Source organism: Ovis canadensis, chromosome 24, assembly GCF_042477335.2.
Source record: "Ovis canadensis isolate MfBH-ARS-UI-01 breed Bighorn chromosome 24, ARS-UI_OviCan_v2, whole genome shotgun sequence".
In the NCBI taxonomy this organism is placed as follows: Eukaryota; Metazoa; Chordata; class Mammalia; order Artiodactyla; family Bovidae; genus Ovis; species Ovis canadensis.
In genome coordinates, this window is record NC_091268.1 from 33,540,568 (window position 1) to 33,559,252 (window position 18,685).

Consider the following 18,685-nt stretch of genomic DNA (forward strand, 5'->3'; position numbering starts at 1 on the left):
ATCAGTCCTAAACATTCCTTCCAAAGATATTAACAACTGATGGTGAGGCTGAAGCTTCAATACTTTGACCACCCAAGGCAGAGAATTGACTCTTTGGAAAAGACCTTGCTTCTGGGCAATAGCAAAAGCAGAAGGAAAGTGGATTCCAGGTGATGAGATGGTTAGATAGCATCACCAACTCGATGGATGTGAGTTTGAGCAAGCCTGGGAGTTGGTGAAGGACCACTTCAGGGAAACCTAGTGTGCTGCAGTCCATTTTGTCGCAAAGAGTCGGGCACAACTGAGCCACTGAACTGCACTGAACTGAGGCCTTTTGACCAGTAAGAGCCCTTGAGCAGGAATCTTAAAGTAGTTATTAGAGGATGTGACCACAAGGCACCAGCATGTCTTCATGCCTGACTCTGGGTCCTTGGGCAAGCAGACCCTTTTGCGAGTACTGCCAATTAGAGGCAGTGAACCAGGAGAAACCCCCAAGGCTTGTGTCTCATTGCTTCTTCCCCCTTAACCTTGAGTCCCGGTACTCATCCTAACTCCTGCAAAACCACACTGCCAAAGGTGCGATAATCCATAGCTGAGGTCATACTAAGAAAGGTGCCGGTGTTGAAATCCTCAGTCCAAGGGACACATGAAGTCCAAGGTGTTTGGAAATCTCTTGCAGACCAGAGGTTCCACTGCATTTGGGTGCAGTTCACTTGGATTTCCTTGAGGAAGGCCAGCCAATATCTAGACTTTGGTGGGCTCAAGGAGTTGGCACGAGCCACTCCAGGTCCATCTGGGGTCACACTGGCATCTGCATGCTGCAGGCTCCCTCAGCATTCCACACTCCAGCCTTGGGGCCCTTGCCTCTCAGGCTCCAGGGACGTGACACTGCTCACGTCAGACTGGCCCAGGGGAAAGAAATTCTGAAATGTTTTCCTTGTTTGTCCTATGATTGGAACTTGTTGACACATTAGTCACAATCTTGATGGCTGGGGGTTCTTTTGTTTGTTTGGTTGGCTGGTTGATTTTTGTCTCTTTTCTTGTTTTTCATCTACAGCAACAAGATTTAGATATAGATGGAAATGGCAACCCACTCCGGTATTCTTGCCTGGAGAATCCCAGGGACGGGGGAGCCTGGTGGGCTGCCGTCTATGGGATCGCACATAGTTGGACATGACTGAAGCGACTTAGCAGCAGCAGCAGAAACATACATTCTTCTTGGCTTTTTTTTCCAGATGGGTTGCTAGGGAGTGTTGAGTAGGGTTTCTTGTGTGACATACTGGGTTTCTTTGCTGTTTTGTTTTGTTTTTATACTAGTGAGCACATGTTAGTCTGAACCAGTTCACTTCACCCTGACACCCACCTTTCTTTTTTTGGTAAACATAACTTTTTCTTCTCATTTTCTGAGGCTGTTTCTCCTTGCTAAAGAGTTCATATGTATCCGTTCATAAGGATGCTGAATATTTTCCCTGTGTCTAATGCAATCTATATTTACTCCTCAAAGAAATCTCCTTTTCTATTCTGGCCCATTGGTTTTGTTGTTCTGTTTTGTTTTGATCCAGGGGAGGTTGTTTGTACATCCAAAATGTAGCTGCATGTGCTGTTTGTGTGTATTGGAGACAAACCCCTTGTGGGTGTCTTTGTCTGTTAATACTTTTCCTATTCTGAAGGTTGTCTTTGTCTTACTTTTAGGGTGTCCTTCTCTGTGCAAATGCCTTTAAGGGTAATTAGGTCACGTTTTCTTATTTCTGATTTAGTTGCATTATTCTTACAGGTGCATGAAAAAGTTGCTTAATGCAACTTAAGACAAAGCCTGTTCTTCCAAAATGCATGCATGCATTCTAGTCACTTCAGTCCTGTTCGATCGTATGGGACCCTATGTGCTGTAGCCTGCCAGGCTTCTCTGTCCATAGTATTCCAGGGAAGAATACTGAGGTGGGTTGCCATGCCCTCCTCCAGTGCATTTGCCCCACCCAGGAATAAAACCCGTGTCTCTGATGTCTCCCGAATCAGCAGACATGTGCTTTACGCAGCCAGGACCAGGGAAACTCTCATCCGTGCCTACACTTGACACTTTTAATTATTTGTCGTTGCTTTTGGTATAGGGTGTGAGGAATTCCTCCCATCTCATTCTCAGTGTCATTGCTTAAGGAACCTCTGCCCTGCCCTCCATCATGGCTCTTACCATTCACAGCCTCAGCTGCGGTGGAGGAGGGTTCCCTTGTGTCCACACCCTCTCCACAACTCACTGTCTGTGGAGGTTTTCACAGTGACCATTCTGACATGTGTGAGGTGATAACTGATGGTAGTTCTAAAACTTAGTGGTGTGGACAACTTTTCATGAGACTTGTTTAAAATATGTGATTTTAACTAGCCTTTTGAAATCAGCCTGTTTAAGGTCTGCCCAGGTTTAAAACCGTTTTGGCTGACCAGGCCTAGGACATTGCCTGAGGGGAGGTATTTGTCACTGACTGCCCAGTGGCCTTTGTGAGTATTGACTGCCCATCAGCATAGCTGTGCAAGTGGTTTTATGACCAAAAAAAAAAAAAAAAAAAAACTCCAGAGGTGACAGCGTGTCCTCAGGCCCCACTCTTATTGCTTACTGCTGTCATTTCATTATTATTGTGTACGAGTGTAGGATCTTTTATGTTGTGTTTGTTTCTGGTGTACAAGATCTTGATTTGGTTCTACCCACGCTTTTGTTAGTTTGGGGGAGATTTTTTTTCTTTACGATGATTACGAGGTGTTCTTAACTTTTCCTGTGCTATTCACTATGTTACTGTAGCTTATCTATTTGAAATATATTCCTCTGTAGATGTTTATTCAAGGCTCTTCATTGCTCCCTGTGCCCTCATATTTCCTTTCTAAGAAGCAGAATTTCTTTAAGTTTCTGAGTTTGTTTCTTTGTGTAAAGTGGTTTCTTTGTATGAATTTTTAGATCCACCAGTTAGGGACATCTTGTGATATTTGCGTTTCTGTCTCTGACTCTCACTTCCCTTAGTATCCCAATCTCTGTCCATCCATGCTGAGGCCACTTTCACTATTCTGTTCTGCTTTATATAATAGCAGATTGCAGCTGAGAGGTGTGCTACTTAACCTCACTTTTCTGTCCTCACGCATTTGATTTCATTCAAAAGTCTTGGCTCTTGTATACCACACTGCCCTGAAAACAGGGGTACATGTGTGATTTCAAATTCTCATTTTCTCTGGATCTAAGCCCAGGAGTGAGAGAGTGGGATTCGCCAATCACATGGTTCCCCTATGCTTAGTTTTTGTTCTTTTTTTCTTAAGGAAACTCATGCCTCTACCCATACTTCCTATACTCATTTTCATCCCAACCAGGAGAAAAAGATAATTCCTTTTTCCCTAAGCCCTCTACAGGACTTACTTTTAATAGACCATTTTGATGCAGATATTTCTGAGCCATGTGAGGTGATTCCTCATGGTGGTTTTGATTGGCATTGTTTTAGGAGTTCGTGATGTGGTTTATCTTTCAGGTGCTTCTGTACTTTAAACAGTGTGAATACTGTTGACCTCTTGAAATTGGCTTCTTGAAATTGGGCTTCATTATGAAATCTTTGGGGATGATTTTCCTAGGGACATTACTTGAGGGCAGCTGTCATTTACAGCTGCACAGGCCATTTGATACCAAGGGAACTTTCCATACAAAGATGGGCACAATAAACAACAAAAACAGTATGGACCTAACAGAAGCAGAAGATGTTAATAAGAAGTGCAAGAATTCACAGAAGAACTATACAAAGAAGAACTTAATGATCCGGATAAGCACAATGGTGTGATCATTCACCTAGAGCCAGACATCCTGGAGTTTGAAGTCAAGTGGGGGTAAGGAAGCACCACTACGAACAACGCTAGTGGAATTGATGGAATTCCAGCCAAGCTATTTGAAATCCTAAAAGATGATGCTGTGAAAGTGCTGCACTCACTGTGCCAGCAAGTTTGGAAAACTCTCAGTGGCCACAGGACTGGAAAAGGTCAGGTTTCATTCCACTCTCAAAGAAGGGCAATGCCAAAGAATGTTCAAACTCCCAATTAATTGCATTGATGTCACAGGCTAGCCAAGTAATGCTCAAATTTCTCCAAGCTAGCCTTCAACAGTACATGAACTGAGAACTCCCAGATGTTCAAGCTGGATTTAGAAAAGGCAGAGGAACCAGAGATCAAATTGCCAGCATCCATTGGATCATAGAAAAAGCAAGAGAACTCCAGAAAAACTTTTGCTTCTGCCTCCTGGACTACGCTAAAGCCTTTGACTGCTTGGATCACAAAAAATCTCGGTAAAATTCTTAAAGATTTGGGCATACCTGGCCACATGACCTGCCTCCTGAAAAATGTGGATGCAGATCACAAAGCAACAGTTAGTACCGGACATGGAACAGCAGACTGATTGCAAATTGGGAAAGGAGTATGTCAAGGAGGTGCATTTTCACCTTGGTTATTTAATTTATATGCAGAATACATCATGCAAAATGCCAGGGTGGATGAAGCACAGCTGGAATTAAGACTGCCCTGAGAAATTTTATCAATACCTCAGATATGCACATGACATCACCCTACAGTGAAGAGGAACTAAAGAGCCTCTTGGTGAAGTGAAGGAGGAGAGAGAAAAGGCTGGCTTAAAGTTCAACATTCAAAAAATGAAATCATGGCATCCGGTCCCATCACTTCTTGGCAAAGAAATGGGGAAACTGTGGAAACAGTGACAGACTTTATTTTCTTGGGCTCCAAAATCACTGCATATGGTGATTGCGCCCATGAAATTAAAAGATGCTTGCTCCTTAGAAGAAGAGCTCTGACCAACCTAGACAGCATATGAAAAAGCAGAAAAATCTGCTAACAAAGATCTGTCTAACCAACATTTTTCAGGAAGGTTTTTAAAGGTTTTTCAGGAGTTGTGTATGGATGTGAGAGCTGGGACATAAAGAAAGCTGAGTGCCAAAGAATTGATGCTTTTGAACTGTAGTATTGGACAAAACTCTTGAGAGTTCCTTAGACAGCAAGGAGATCCAACCTTCCATCCTACAGGAGATCAGTCCTGAATATTCCTTCCAAAGAATATTCACAACTGATGGTGATGCTGAAGCTTCAATACTTTGGTCACCCGATGCAGAGAATTGACTCTTTGGAAAAGACCTTGCTTCTGGGCAATAGCAAAAGCAGAAGGAAAAGTGGATGAAAGGTGATGAGATTGTTATATGGCATCACCAACTCAATGGATGTGAGTTTGAGCAAGCCTGGGAGTTGGTGAAGGACCACTTCAGGGAAGCCTGGTGTGCTGCAGTCCATTTTGTCGCAAAGAGTCGGGCACAACTGAGCCACTGAACTGCACTGAACTGAGGCCTTTTGACCAGTAAGAGCCCTTGAGCAGGAATCTTAAAGTAGTTATTAGAGGATGTGACCTCAAGGCACCAGCATGTCTTCATGCCTGACTCTGGGTCCTTGGGCAAGCAGACCCTTTTGCGAGTACTGCCAATTAGAGGCAGTGAACCAGGAGAAACCCCCAAGGCTTGTGTCTCATTACTTCTTCCCCCTTAGCCTTGAGTCCCGGTACTCATCCTAACTCCTGCAAAACCACACTGCCAAAGGTGCGATAATCCATAGCTGAGGTCATACTAAGAAAGATGCCGGTGTTGAAATCCTTAGTCCAAGGGACACATGGAGCCCAGGGTGTTTGGAAATCTCTTGCAGACCAGAGGTTCCACTGCATTTGGGTGTAGTTCAGTTGGATTTCCTCGAGGAAGGCCAGCCAATATCCAGATTTTGGTGGGCTCAAGGAGATGGCATAAGCCACTCCAGGTCCATCTGGGGTCACACTGGCATCTGCATGCTGCAGGCTCCCTCAGCATTCCACACTCCAGCCTTGGGGCCCTCGCCTCTCAGGCTCCAGGGACGTGACACTGCTCACGTCAGACTGGCTTGAGGGAAAGAAATTCTACATTTTTTTCCTTTTTTGTTCTATATTTGGATCTGGGATGTACAGGTTAATCACAAGCTTGGGCGCTGTTGTGTGTGGGTTGGTTTTGGGGAGTTTTTTGCCTTTTTTCTTGTTTTTCATCTACAGCAACTTGGTTCACTTAGAGATAAAAACATACATTCTTCTTCAGCTTCTTTTTCCAGATGGTTGCTATGGAAGGTTGGGAAGGCTTTCTTGCGTTACATAGTCATTTTGGGGGGCTTCTTTTTCTGATACTAGTGAGCACATATTAGTCTGCTCCAGTTCATTTCACCCTCCAACTCACCTTTCTTTTTTTTGGTAAACATGGGTTTTTCTTCTCATTCTCTGAGGCTGTTACTCTGTGCTAAAGAAGTTCATTTGTATCCATTCATAGGGATGTTGAACATTTTCCACAAGTCTAATGCAATCTGTATTTGCTCCTCAAAGAGATCTCATTTTCTATTCTGGCCAAATTGTTTTTTTTTTTTTACGAAGGAGATGTTTGTATTTCTGATATGGTGTTTCCCATGCTGTTTGTGTATTTTGAAGACAAATTCCTTGTGTGCGTCTTTACCAATATTTTTCCTATTCTGAGGATTGTCTTTTAGGGTTTCCTTTTCTGTGCAAATGCCTTTAAGGGTAATTAGGTCATGTTTTCTTATTTCTATTTATTTTCATTGTTCTTAGAGGTGTATGAAAATGTTACTTAATGCGATTTAAGACAAAGCATGTTTTTCCAATATGCATGTATGTGTGCTTAGTCACTTCAGTCCTGTTTGATCCTATGGGACCCTATGTGCTGTAGCCTGCCAAGCTCCTCTGTCAATAGTATTCCAGGGAAGAATACTGAAGTGGGTTGCCATGGCCTCCTCCAGTGCATCTTCCCCACCAAGGAATCGAGCCCGTGTCTCTTACGTCTCTTGCATCATCAGACAGGTTCTTTACATAGAATGCGACCTGAGATACTTCCGTCTCTTTTGATATATTCCCCCAAGGTTTCCTAGGATCGGTGTCTACACTTGACACTTTTATTTGTCGTTGCTTTTGGTATAGGGTGTGAGGCAATCCTCCTATCTCATTCTCAGTTACATTATTAAGGAACCTCTGCCCTGCCCTCCATCATGGCTCTTACCATTTACATCCTCAACTGTGGTGGAGGAGGGTTCCCTTGTGTCCACACCCCCTCCGCAACTTACTGGAGGTCTGTGAAGGTTTTGATAGTGACTATTTTGATGTATGCAAGGTGATGCCAGGTGGTAGTTCTGATTTCCATTTATCTAATACTTAACGGTGTTGACAACTTTTCATGAGAGTTGTTTAAAACGGTATGATTGAAACTAGCCTTTTGAAATCAGCTTATTTAATGTCTGCCCAGGTTTAAAATCGTTTTGGCTGACCAGCCCTAGGACATCGCCTGAGGGGAGGTGTTTCTCACTGACACCCACTGGCCTTTGTGAGTATTGCGTGCCCATCAGCATAGCTTTGCAAGTGGTTTTATGGCAAAAAAAAAAAAAAAAAAACAGAAGGTGACAGCGTGTCTTCAGGCCCCACTCTTACTGTTTACTGCTGTCATTTCATTACTATTGTGTACTGGTGTAGGATTCTTTTGTGTTGTGTTTGTTTCTGGTGTACAAGACCTTGATTCGGTTCTACCCAGACTTTCATTAGTTTTGAGGAGGTTTTTTTTCTTTACGATGATTACGAGGTGTTTTTAACTTTTCCTGTGGTATTCAGTATGTTTGTGTAGCTTATCTACTTGAAATATATTCCTCTGTAGATGTTTATTCCAACCTCTTAATTGCTCCCTGTGCCCTCATATTTTCTTTCTAAGAATCAGAAGTTAAGTTTCTGAGTCTGTTTATTTGTGTAAAGTGGTTTCTTTGTATGAATTTTTAGATCCACCAGTTAGGGACATCTTGCGATATCTATGTTTCTGTCTCTGACTCACTTCCCTTAGTGTCCCAATCTCTGTCCATCCACGCTGTGGCCACTTTCACCATTCTGTTCTGTTGTGTATAGCAGCAGATTGCACTGGAGAGGTGTGCTACTTAGGCCTCATTTTTCTGTCCTGACACATTTGATTTCACTCAAATGTCTTAGCTCTTGTAAATCGCACTGCCCTGAAAACAGGGGTGCATGTGTCATTCAAATTCACATTTTCTCTGGATCTAAGCCCAGGAGTGAGAGAGTGGGGTTCGCCAATCACGTGGTTCCCCTATGCTTAGTTTTTTTGTTTTAAGAAAACTCATGCCTCTTCCCATACTTCCTATACCTTTCTACATCCCAACAAGGAGAAAAGGAGGATTCCTTTTTCCCTAAGCCCTCTGTAGGATTTCCTTTTAATAGACCTTTTTGATGCAGGTCTTCCTGAGCCACGTGAGGTGATTCCTCGTGGTGGTTTTGATTGGCATTTTTTTAGGAGTTCATGATGTGGAGTATACTTCAGGTGCTTCTGTACTTTAAACAGTGTAAATACTGTTAACCTCTTGAAACTGGTTTCTTGAAATTGGACTCCATTCTGAAATCTTTTGGGATAATATTCCTAGGGACATTACTTGAGGGCAGGTGTTATTTACAGCTGCACAGGCCTTTTGATACCAAGGGAGCATTCCATGCAAAGATGGGCACAATAAAGGACAGAAACAGTATGGACCTAACAGAAGCAGATGATGTTAAGAAGAGGTGGCAAGAATTCACAGAAGAACTATACAAAGAAGATCTTATTGGCCCAGATAATCAGGATTGTGTGATCATTCACCTAGAGCAAGACATCCTGGGTGTGAAGTCAAGGGGGCCTTAGGAAGCATCGCTACAAACAAAGCTAGTGGAGGTGATGGAATTCCATTTGAACTGTTTCAAATCCTTAAAGATGATACTGTGAAAGTGCTGCACTCAATATGTCAGCAAATTGGGAAAACTCAGCAGTGAGTACAGGACTGGAAAAGATCAGATTTCCAATGTGTTTTTTTAGGTGTCCAAGAGCTTTATTCAGATGTATATAGACGTATATCTATTCTTGCTCTGAAAAGTGTGTTCAGTAGCATTCTCTGTGCAACTCAGTATGTCCTTTCTGATTATCTAATGGATGCATATTAGCGTGTATGTGATAATGCAAAAGTCTTAATTTATCCTTCTAATTTTTTTAGTAATCATAAGTTGATTTGTGAAGTCTGTAAGTCTGTTTCTGTTTTATATAGTAGTTCATTGGTATAAATTGACAGATTCCACCCATAGGTGATATCTGATGATATTTCTCTCTCTCTGACTTACTTCACTGCAGATGGTAATATCTTGGTCCCTCTTTGCTACTGCCAATGGCATTATTTAATTCTATTTTATGAGTGAGGAATAGTTCAGTGTCTATTTGTCTCAGTCTTCATTTTCCAGTCTCTGGCCTTGGTTGATTCTCTCTCTCAGCTCTAGTAAATAGTGCTGGTCTGAATATAGGGGTGCACGAGTCATTTCAAATTATGATTTTATCCATATCTGAACCCAAGAATGGGATTGCTGGATCGTATGGTGCCTGTGTGTTGAGTTTTTTAAGGAACCTCCTTGCTGTTTCCCATAGTGACTGAACCCATTTACACCCCCACCAAGAGCGTAGGAAGATTCCCTTTTGTTTCCAAGCTCTGCAGCATTTAATCTTTGTGGCTCTTTCTGATGATGGCCATTCTGACCATGGTGAGGTGGTTCCTCAATGTTGTTTTGATTTACATTGATCTGATAATTAGTCATGTGGAGTATGTTTCCATGTGCTTTTCAATCAGATACAGTGTGGGTGTAGTTTACTGTTGAAATTGGCCTCTTGAACATTGGCCCAGTTTTGAATTCTTTTTTTGGTGATTTACCCCAAGGATTTTATTGAAGGCAGGTGTCCTTTCTAGTCCTGCATGCCTTGTGAATATTCAGAGATCACTAGCACCAGTTTTAAAGTTGTTATTATGGGAAATGGAGACAAAGCAGCAACATTTCTTCCTGCCCAACTCTGGCTACTTAGGCAACCAGAGCCTAAGGGAAATCCTTGCTCCTGCACTGTCAGTTTGAGTGGAATGTGGCAGAAGTAACAGACTGCCAGGGTTAATTGTGTCTCTTGATTTCTTGTCCCTTAACCTTCATTTCCCGGACACGTGCTAATTCCTGCAACTTCACTCTGCAGAGGGTGATGTCATCTGCCGGTGGGGTGACCCCAAGGAACCAGGTTGGAGTTGGGATCCCAACCACCAAGAGCCTTGGAGCCCCGAGTACTTTTCAAAGCTCTTCCATCCCCAAATTCCAGCATCCTTTGGGTGCAGTAAGCTTGGGTTGGCTGCAGGAGGACCTCACCCAACCCTTGGAGCTGGAGAGTCTCCAGGTCTTTTGATAGAGGGCTCATTGCCAGGCACATCTCACTAGCCCCCTCAGATCCAAGATACTCCAGCCTTGGAACCCAAGTCTGCACAGGTTCCAGGGATGTGACACTGAAGAGGAAAATTTAAAACTTACACTCAGCTGGAAATAATTTCATGCTTGTTCTGCTTCTGTAAGATGCTTGCTGCATTGACCAAGGAACAAGATGATCTAGCAATCAACTATATGTAACCATAGAAAGAAAGAAAGAAAGTGAAGTCTCTCAGTCGTATCCTACTCTTTGCCATCCCATGGACTTCAGTCTACCAGGCTTCTCTGTCCATGGGATTTTCCAGGCAAGAGTACTGGAGTGGGTTGCCATTTCCTTCTCCAGGGGATCTTCCTGACCCAGGGATCGAACCCAGGTGTCCTGCATTGTAGGCAGATGCTTTACCCTCTGAGCCACCAGAGAAGCCCATATGTAACCATAAGATACTCTGATAAGCATGGAATGTTCTATTCCTGCTTCTGTGAGTTTCTGTCTGGAAATTCCCTGCATGTAAGCCATACCAATTCCTGTGCTCTGTAACTGCTCATAGCCCATAGCAACCAGGTAACCAATCAACCAGCTCTACTTGTGTATACTGACCCTATAAGAGTAAAGCTCACCCTGAGCTCAGCGCCCCAGAACTTCAGAGCAGTAGCTCATCTGGGACCGCCAGCTCAATAAACCTGAGTTCTCCAACCCTCCAAGTTGGTGCTTGGGTTCTTGATGGTCCAGCTCCTGCAGTATTTCTGGAGGCCTCAGTGAGATTCCAACCACACCGGCCCCTTGAGCTGCCAGACCGGTGGCTCAACCAGGCCAGAGCAGAGGAACTCTGAGACGACCGAGGCAGCTTGCCACCTGACAGGTGTTCTGACTTTCCAGACAGCTGAACCCTGACCAGACTCATTGGAGAAGCGGACCAACTAGCCAGGTATGGCTACAGAATAAGGTAAGACCCTGGGGCACAGAACCCAGTCAAGTCCTGTCTCTGGATGGAAGAGGAACTTGACTACCTCCAACAGTCTTCAGTAAGAAGACCGCCAGTTAGGGACCTTCCCAGAGTGGGGAGGCACTGTGACAAACTCTGAACTGAACGTGTGTGTGAGTGAGCACTCTGGTTCGTCCTCGCTCCAGGGTGACTGTGTGGCTCCATGGCCCCATGACTACAGAGTCTGAGTGGGCCCTAACCTGCAGTTCTACGGCTCAGGGTGGTGTCTGTCTCTGGGGGACCCAGTCCCTTCCTGCAAGTCAGATCCTGGTCAGGGGCTTATACTGACCCACCAAAGCTAAGAGATACCCAAGTTCCCCATGGGAACGTGGCCACATGGGCACCTGAATGGAATCCCCTTTTGAGGCGGCACCCGCCCTTGTTTGTCTTTGTGCCACCAACACAAGGCAGGATACACAGGGAGGGGAACAATTGGTTACTGATTTGATTTAGAAGTTGCGTATGTCCAAATGGCCCTTTTACCCTAGGGCCCTCTGCCTAAATTACTTTCTTAAAATTTTTAAGGCTCACTCTCCCCTTCCATCAGTTGACTCTTTGAGCTGACTTATTGAGAAATTGGGTTTTTCTCGAAAAACTTGTCCCTTTTGCCAAACAGATCTGTACCTCCCTCTCTCTTGGTCCCCTGAGCCAGCCCATGTGGAGTAGCACACTCTGACATGCTCCTACATACTTTTGGATTTTCATTACAAGGCTGCCTTCCTCTGTCGCCTTTTCCTTCATAATCCCCTGATTCCCCAAGGATTTCAGGCCCTTCACTTAGACGAGTACATGTACTGCTCTCTCTGCCAGCTTAGCACCCTCGAGAGGGTCAATCACCCTAGATCCCCTCTGGAGCCCCTGAAATTATTCCTCTGTGAATCCCATTATAAGGGATCACCTCTTTCCAGTCCTGTCTCCCTGAGGCATTTAGTGATCAGGGACATCTTCAAAGAGGCATATAATTGTGCTATCTGGGAATACTGGGCCTTCCAGGACTGGTGACATCAGTGCTACCTAGGTCTCCCTAAGATGAGGCCCTTCCTGTGTGTCCCTCTTTCCTTCCTAGCCAAAGAGGTGGATGACATTTGTCAATATGGAGGGAAGCTCCTCTAAGCCAACTGTTTTATACTGTATGATAAAAATTTTAAGAAAGGTTTTTCCTTAACCCCATTGGGTTAAGATGACCTCGGGGTTAAGATGGGGTTAAGATGATCTTGAGAAAGCTCCACACCCTGTGTGAGTCAGAATGGCCCACCTTTGGGGTGAGATGGCCTGCAAAGGGTACTCTAGACCTTCCTATAGTTAGAGCTGTATACTGAGTAGTGACAGGGACCCCTAGGCACCCAGACCAGTTTCCACACATAGATTCCTGGTTGCAAACTGCCGATCAGCTACCTCCTTGGGTTCAGTTCAGGATCACTGGATAGATAATGATTACTGCGTTGATGGTGCGGAGGTCCTGGATGGGGGGATAATCATTCCTCTCCAGGCTTCTTGACTGGTAGCAGCAGAGTGATCCAGGGAACCTGACACTCAATCAGAGTTTCAGCATTGCATAGGCTTGGATGTAGTCCCAAATTCCCAGGTGTGCTTTCTGTGGTACTGGATATTGCCTCTGTCTGACAGGAGTGGCCCCTGGCCTCAGGTCCACCACAATGGGTGCATGGTTTTTGGCCAAATCTTGGGGCCCCTTTTCTGCCCAGACAGCAGGGAACTCTGTTAGTGGGCTGGTTGGATTTGTTTATTCTCCCCCTGAAAAATAGAGGAGCCATTCATCTTCCCTGGGCACAGTCACAGCCATCATCAGAAATGGACTCTACTGAAGTCAAGCCTTGGAGGGGCTATAAATGTTTACTTGTGGTAGTCTTCACCTATTCAGGATGGAGTGAGGCATACCCCCCACACAATGAATGGGCACAAGAGGTGGCCAGGCCCTACTAAGAGACATAATCCTGAGATATGGGCTACCCCTCTCCATAGGGTCTGACAACAGGCCAGGGTTACCCCTCTCCATAGGGTTTGACAACGGGCCAGCCTTTGTGTCTGAGATAAACCACAATTTGTCCAAGACATTGAGAGTCAAATGAAAGCGCCACACTGAAAACTCCGTACGGCTTATAGGCCACAAAGCTCAGGGAGAGTTGAGTGCATGAATTGGACCCTCAAGACTATGTTATCTAAGCTCTGCCAGTTACCTTAGGTCAACATGCTACCACTAGCCCTGCTCTGAGCCCGGTGCACCTTGAGGGCCTCAGGCTCTTCTCCCTTTGCGATCTTATATGTGAGACCACCCCCAGTGATAGGGAAGCTCAAGGGAGACCCCAACAACTAGCTGACCTGGAGATGTCCCAACCACTATATCACTTGAGAAACCTTAGGAAGGATTTCCATTCCTTCGGGCAATTGGGTTCATCCCTATCCATCAGGAGACGAGGTATGGGTTAAAGACTGGAAAAAGGAATCACTTCAGCCAGTCTGGACAGGCCTTCATAGGGTCGTCCTGGTGACCCCTACTGTTGTTAATGTCACAGGTGTCACCCCGAGGATTCACCAAAGCCGGGTGAAGAGAACAGCACCTCTAGAAGGGTAAGAGACCTGGACTGCTGAGGCTCATCCGAACCAGACACTTCTGGTTTTCTTTCATAGGTACCTGAATCCGGCCCAAGATCTTCAGCCCTGCTCCAGTCACTCCAGGGCTGGCTGGTCCACGCACGGCAGAAGCTTGAGGAATTCAGCGAGGGACATCTGAGAATCAGGGTTACGATGGCACCCTGCCAAGTGGGGACTGGTTGCACCACTGGCCTTGATGCTTTCTGTGGGTCAAATACGAGGGGTCACTCTGGCTATAATCTACCCAAAAGTAATGGGTTTATTAAGTGCACTCTAATGTTTAGTGTAATAGCATTTTATATCCTGCTGAGCTGTAGTGCATTAAAAAGCAAAATAGACCCCTCATGTACTCCATGCATACACATGACTAAATCAGCTCAGGGGGTCACTTGGACCTTGCTTTACCATACTCACTTCTCCTGTCAAGGAGAGGTCCAAGGAACCTGTGTACATAATAAAACAACCTATTTTATTTGTCAACAAAATGACAAACAAAGTTGTTTTGACCCCCTGCCCCCCATCAGTGAAGACTGGTTAGAGGTTAGGCACCAAAAAGGAGGGATTCTGATTAACCAGACACGAATTGAAAATGAAGACCTTCCGGTGTCAGTATACTTTGATGCGTGTGCTGCTATTGGCAAGAACCCCAAGGGTGTTACAAATTGTGGGAGTTTATCATGGGAGCGAACATACACAAACAATGACAAATATATGTGTCAGTTAGCATCTCCCCGCTCCTCCTGCTATGGCGACCCCTGGTTTTACTGCCCTTACTGGAGCTGTGTCACGTGGGCAACCTGGGAATATAAAAGCAAGATAGCTCGACTTCAAAAGGGAACTGCTAGCCCCAGTTGTAAACTAGGGACATGTAATCCTGTCAATTTCACTATCTTCAATCCCGGAGATTTAAAATGGAAAACTGGTGTCAAAATCGGTATTTATATCCATGGGACAGGTGCTGACCCAGGAACTGTGTTAGAGTTCCGCCATATTTCTGTTCTACTCCAGAGTTCTTTACACAAGGTCTTCTATTCTTTTCATGAAGAGACAGAAAGTGGTACCCCCTACAATTCCAGTCAAAACTAAAAATCTGTTCTTAGCTCTAGCAGAGAGCATAGCCCAGACATTAATGGTTTCTTCTTGCTGTGTAACCTTTCTTGCTATGTGTGTGGAGGGGAATTAATATAGGAGTACAATGGGCCTAGGAAGCCAAAGAATTAGATCCCCAGAGACCCTTCAACAACTCAGGGGAATTCAAGAAAACCAGGGTCAGAATTTGGTATTGAAAGACTTCCATAATTGGCAAGAACTGCCTGGCACAGTGAGATCCAGTATTCAATGTTCCGGTAGGAAACCTCTCTTGTCTTGGCCAAAAAATATTACAGCGCAACTACTCACACTTCTGATTGGTGGGGAAGCCCAAACTATACAGAGCCTAATCCTCACCCTCTAGCAAGCTTCCCTGATTTAAAGACCAGCTGGGATGACTTGTCCACTGAAGGCCGTTGGTCTGCTCCAGAAGGATTTTATTGGATTTGTGCGGCTAACACGTATTCAGTTTTGCCAGCCAACTGGTCAGGGGCATGGATATTGGGGACTGTCCATCCCTCCTTTTTCCTACTTCCCCTACCCCAAGGTGAATCACTGGGAGTCCCAGTTTATAAAGGCAGAGGCCTCCCCAAAAAGTGCAGGTCTCTACAGATTGGAAACTGGAAAGAGGATGAATGGCCTCCTGAATGCATAATCCAATACTGCAGGCCAGCCATTTGGGCAGAAGATGGGTTCTGGGGCTACCAAACCCCAATTTATGTGGTTAACAGAATTATCTGATTCTAGGCAGTGGTTGAGATCATTACTAATGAAACGGCCAAGGCTCTTAATTTATTGGCAGAACAACAAACCAAGTTGCATAAAGCTATCTATCAGAATCACCTGCCCTAAATTACTTACTGGCTGCAGAGGGGGGTGTCTGTGGGAAGTTCAATCTTAGCAACTGTTGTCTACAGATAGATGATAAAGGCAAGGTTGTAGAAGAAATAACCAGTGAAATTACTAAAATATTTCTTGTCCCAGTCCAAACTTGGAAGGGGTGGAATCCCAGAGAGCTATTTCAGGGATGGTTTTCTTATCTAGGAGGATTCAAAACTCCAACGGTGGTAGTCCCAAGGAGGACCTTGGGACCTGCGTCCTCTTACCTTGCCCCTTGCCATTATTCATGAGGGTGGTTTCCAGCCTAGCTGAAGCCACTGCAGACAGGAGGGCTACCACACACCTCCTAGCCCTGAGAGGTTATCAGCTCCTGGGCCAAGAAGATCAAGCAGTTGATGCCTTATAAGATTTAAGGGGCATCAAGAGGGGGTCCAGTAGAGGAAAATTGAAAACTTACCCTCAGCTAGAAATAACTTCATGCTCATTCTGCTTCTGTAAGATATGCTTACTGTGCCAAGATAGGAACAAATGACCTAGCAATCAACTGTAACCATAAGATGTTTTGATAAGAATGGAATGTTCTGTTCCTGCTTCTATGAGTTTCTGTTTGCAAATTCCCTACATGTAACCCATAGCAACTCCCACACTCTGTAACTGCCCAAAGCCCATAGCATCCAGGTAACCAATCAACCAGTGCCAACTGTTCTTGTGTGTACTGACCCTATAAGAGTAAGGCTCACCCTGAACTCAGGGCCCCAGAACTTCAGAGCATTAGCTCGTCTGGGACCACAGGCTCAATAAACCTGAATTCGCCAACCCTCTGAGTGTGATGCTTGGTTTCTCAATGGTCCGACTTCTGCACCACCTCCAGCCTAGGTCACCATGTCTGAGGGGACTAGAGTCAGCATTTCCATTTCTTTTTTTTTTTTTAATTGTATCATTTGAACTGGGGAATGTAATTAGTTTACAGTGTTGTAGATTTTTTTTTCCCCAACAGACAGCAACTTTATTCACTTATTAGAGAAGGAAATGGCAACCCACACCAGTGTTCTTGCTTGGAGAATTCCACAGACAGAGGAGCCTGGCAAGTTGCAGCCTGTGAGATCGCGTAGAGTCGGACATGACTGAGCAATTTTCACTTATTCACTTATGTATAGACATCTGTATGTTCTTTTGGGGTGTTTTTCCCATATAAGTTATTGCAGAGTATTGAATAGGGGTTCACATGCTATACAGTGGGTCCTTCTGGATTATTTTATTATTAGGAGTATGTACATGAACCAGCTAATTTCTCCCCAGCCCCTTTCCTTCTTGGTAACCATAAGTTTCTTTTCTATGTCTGTGAGGCTGTTTCTTTTTGGAAAAGATGTTCATTTGTATCCATTTTTTATTCCGCCTAGAGGTGATGTCATATAATCCTGGTCTTTTCCTGTCTTTCTACTTCACTTAGCATGATCACCTTTATTTTCGTCTTTGTGACTGCAAATGGCCTTATTTCATCCTTCTTGATGGTTGAATAATATTGCATTGTGTCTATGTACTCATTTCTTTATCCATTCATTTGTCCTTTGACACTTGGGTTGCTTCTGTGCCTTGGGCTACTGTACCCAGCGTGGCCGTGATTGCAGAGGTGCTGCTGCTGCTAAGTCGCTTCAGTCGTGTCCGACTCTGTGCGACCCCATAGATGGCAGCCCACTAGGCTCCTCTAGCTCTGGGATTCTCCAGGCAAGAATACTGGAGTGGGTTGCCATTGCTTTCTCCAATGTATGAAAGTGAAAAGCGAAAGTGAAGTCACTCAGTCATGTCCGACTCTTAGCGACCAGCCTACAAGGCTCCTCCGTCCATGGGGTTTTCCAGGCAAGAGTACTGGAGGGGGTGCCATTGTGTCCTATAAAACTTTGGTGTCCTCAGGATCCAGAACCAGAGATAGGGTTGCTATCCCATGAACTTATATGTTTAGTTCTTTAAGGAAACTTCATACTATTCTCCCTAGTGGATGTTCTGATTTACATTTTCAACAACAGTGTGGGAGAGTTCCCCTCTCTCCATACCCACTTTAGGTTTTATTGTTGGAGATTTTTTGAGATAGCCATTCTTGATCTTGGTGATGCAGCAGGGAGATCTTAATTTGCTGCCCAGGATTTGAACCTGGGAAGCCTAGATGAGAATCAGGAATCCTAGCCACCAGACCAGCAAGGGTTAGATGCTACAAACTATTTTTCCCTGGATCTTTGCCCTCAGTGAAAAGTGCATTTGTCACAGAGGCAGAAACTATAAATGCAAGTACAAAGTTTATTATTAGAGACAGCACAACAACAAGTGGGAGAGCACATAGATAAACTGTTTAATTAAGACAAAAGCAAGGCAGAGATGCACACCCAGAGAGAAAGGGTGTGGGTGTCCCCCCACCCCTTAGTGAGGAGTGCAGTAAAGAGGAGGTCAAGTCATTTATATAGGGCAGTTCTTCCAGGCCTTTGTCTTCCTTCGGGCCAACGATCTTGTTTATTTTTCCACACCTGACATATCCTGGGACCCTCCCCTGGGTGTGCACGCACAGCTCAGTCAAGATGGATCTCGAATTGAAGGTTTCTGGGAGGAGCAAGATTCATTATGGCCTGGCATTATTCCTTGACTTTTGACCCACAAGGAGCTTTTCTGTGCATGTGTAGCATCTCGCTTGTCCAAAAAAGAGGAGAGAGGGAGATCCCTTAATCCTTTACTCACACAGGGTTTCGTCCCCTCTTTGTCCTTGCCTTGACTACTGCCACGACTATTACCTTAACATCTTTACAAAAGACTAACACTGGCTATTTACCCTGTTTGTTGTTACTTCCATTTTGGAGGGCAAACA

At 44.7% G+C, this 18,685-nt stretch overlaps 2 long non-coding RNA genes across 3 annotated transcripts in view; one reads left to right on the forward strand and one right to left on the reverse strand.

Moving 5' to 3' along the window:
- The window catches only part of LOC138429111 (uncharacterized), a 55,495-nt gene extending 39,143 nt beyond the window's left edge, over positions 1–16,352 (reverse strand). Inside the window, exons 1-2 of the long non-coding RNA XR_011252692.1 lie at positions 16,292–16,352; positions 13,946–14,108 (exon numbers count right to left, since the gene is read on the reverse strand). This is a non-coding gene — a long non-coding RNA (uncharacterized lncRNA). The remainder of the gene's footprint in view (positions 1–13,945; positions 14,109–16,291) is intronic.
- LOC138429110 (uncharacterized) lies at positions 10,815–16,650 on the forward strand. 2 transcript variants are annotated; one of them, XR_011252690.1, is made up of 2 exons: positions 10,815–11,238; positions 13,942–16,650. It is a non-coding gene; the product is annotated as an uncharacterized lncRNA (long non-coding RNA). The 2 variants fall into 2 exon arrangements; XR_011252691.1 differs by having other exon boundaries at positions 10,908–11,256.
- The last annotated feature ends 2,035 nt before the right edge of the window (positions 16,651–18,685 follow it).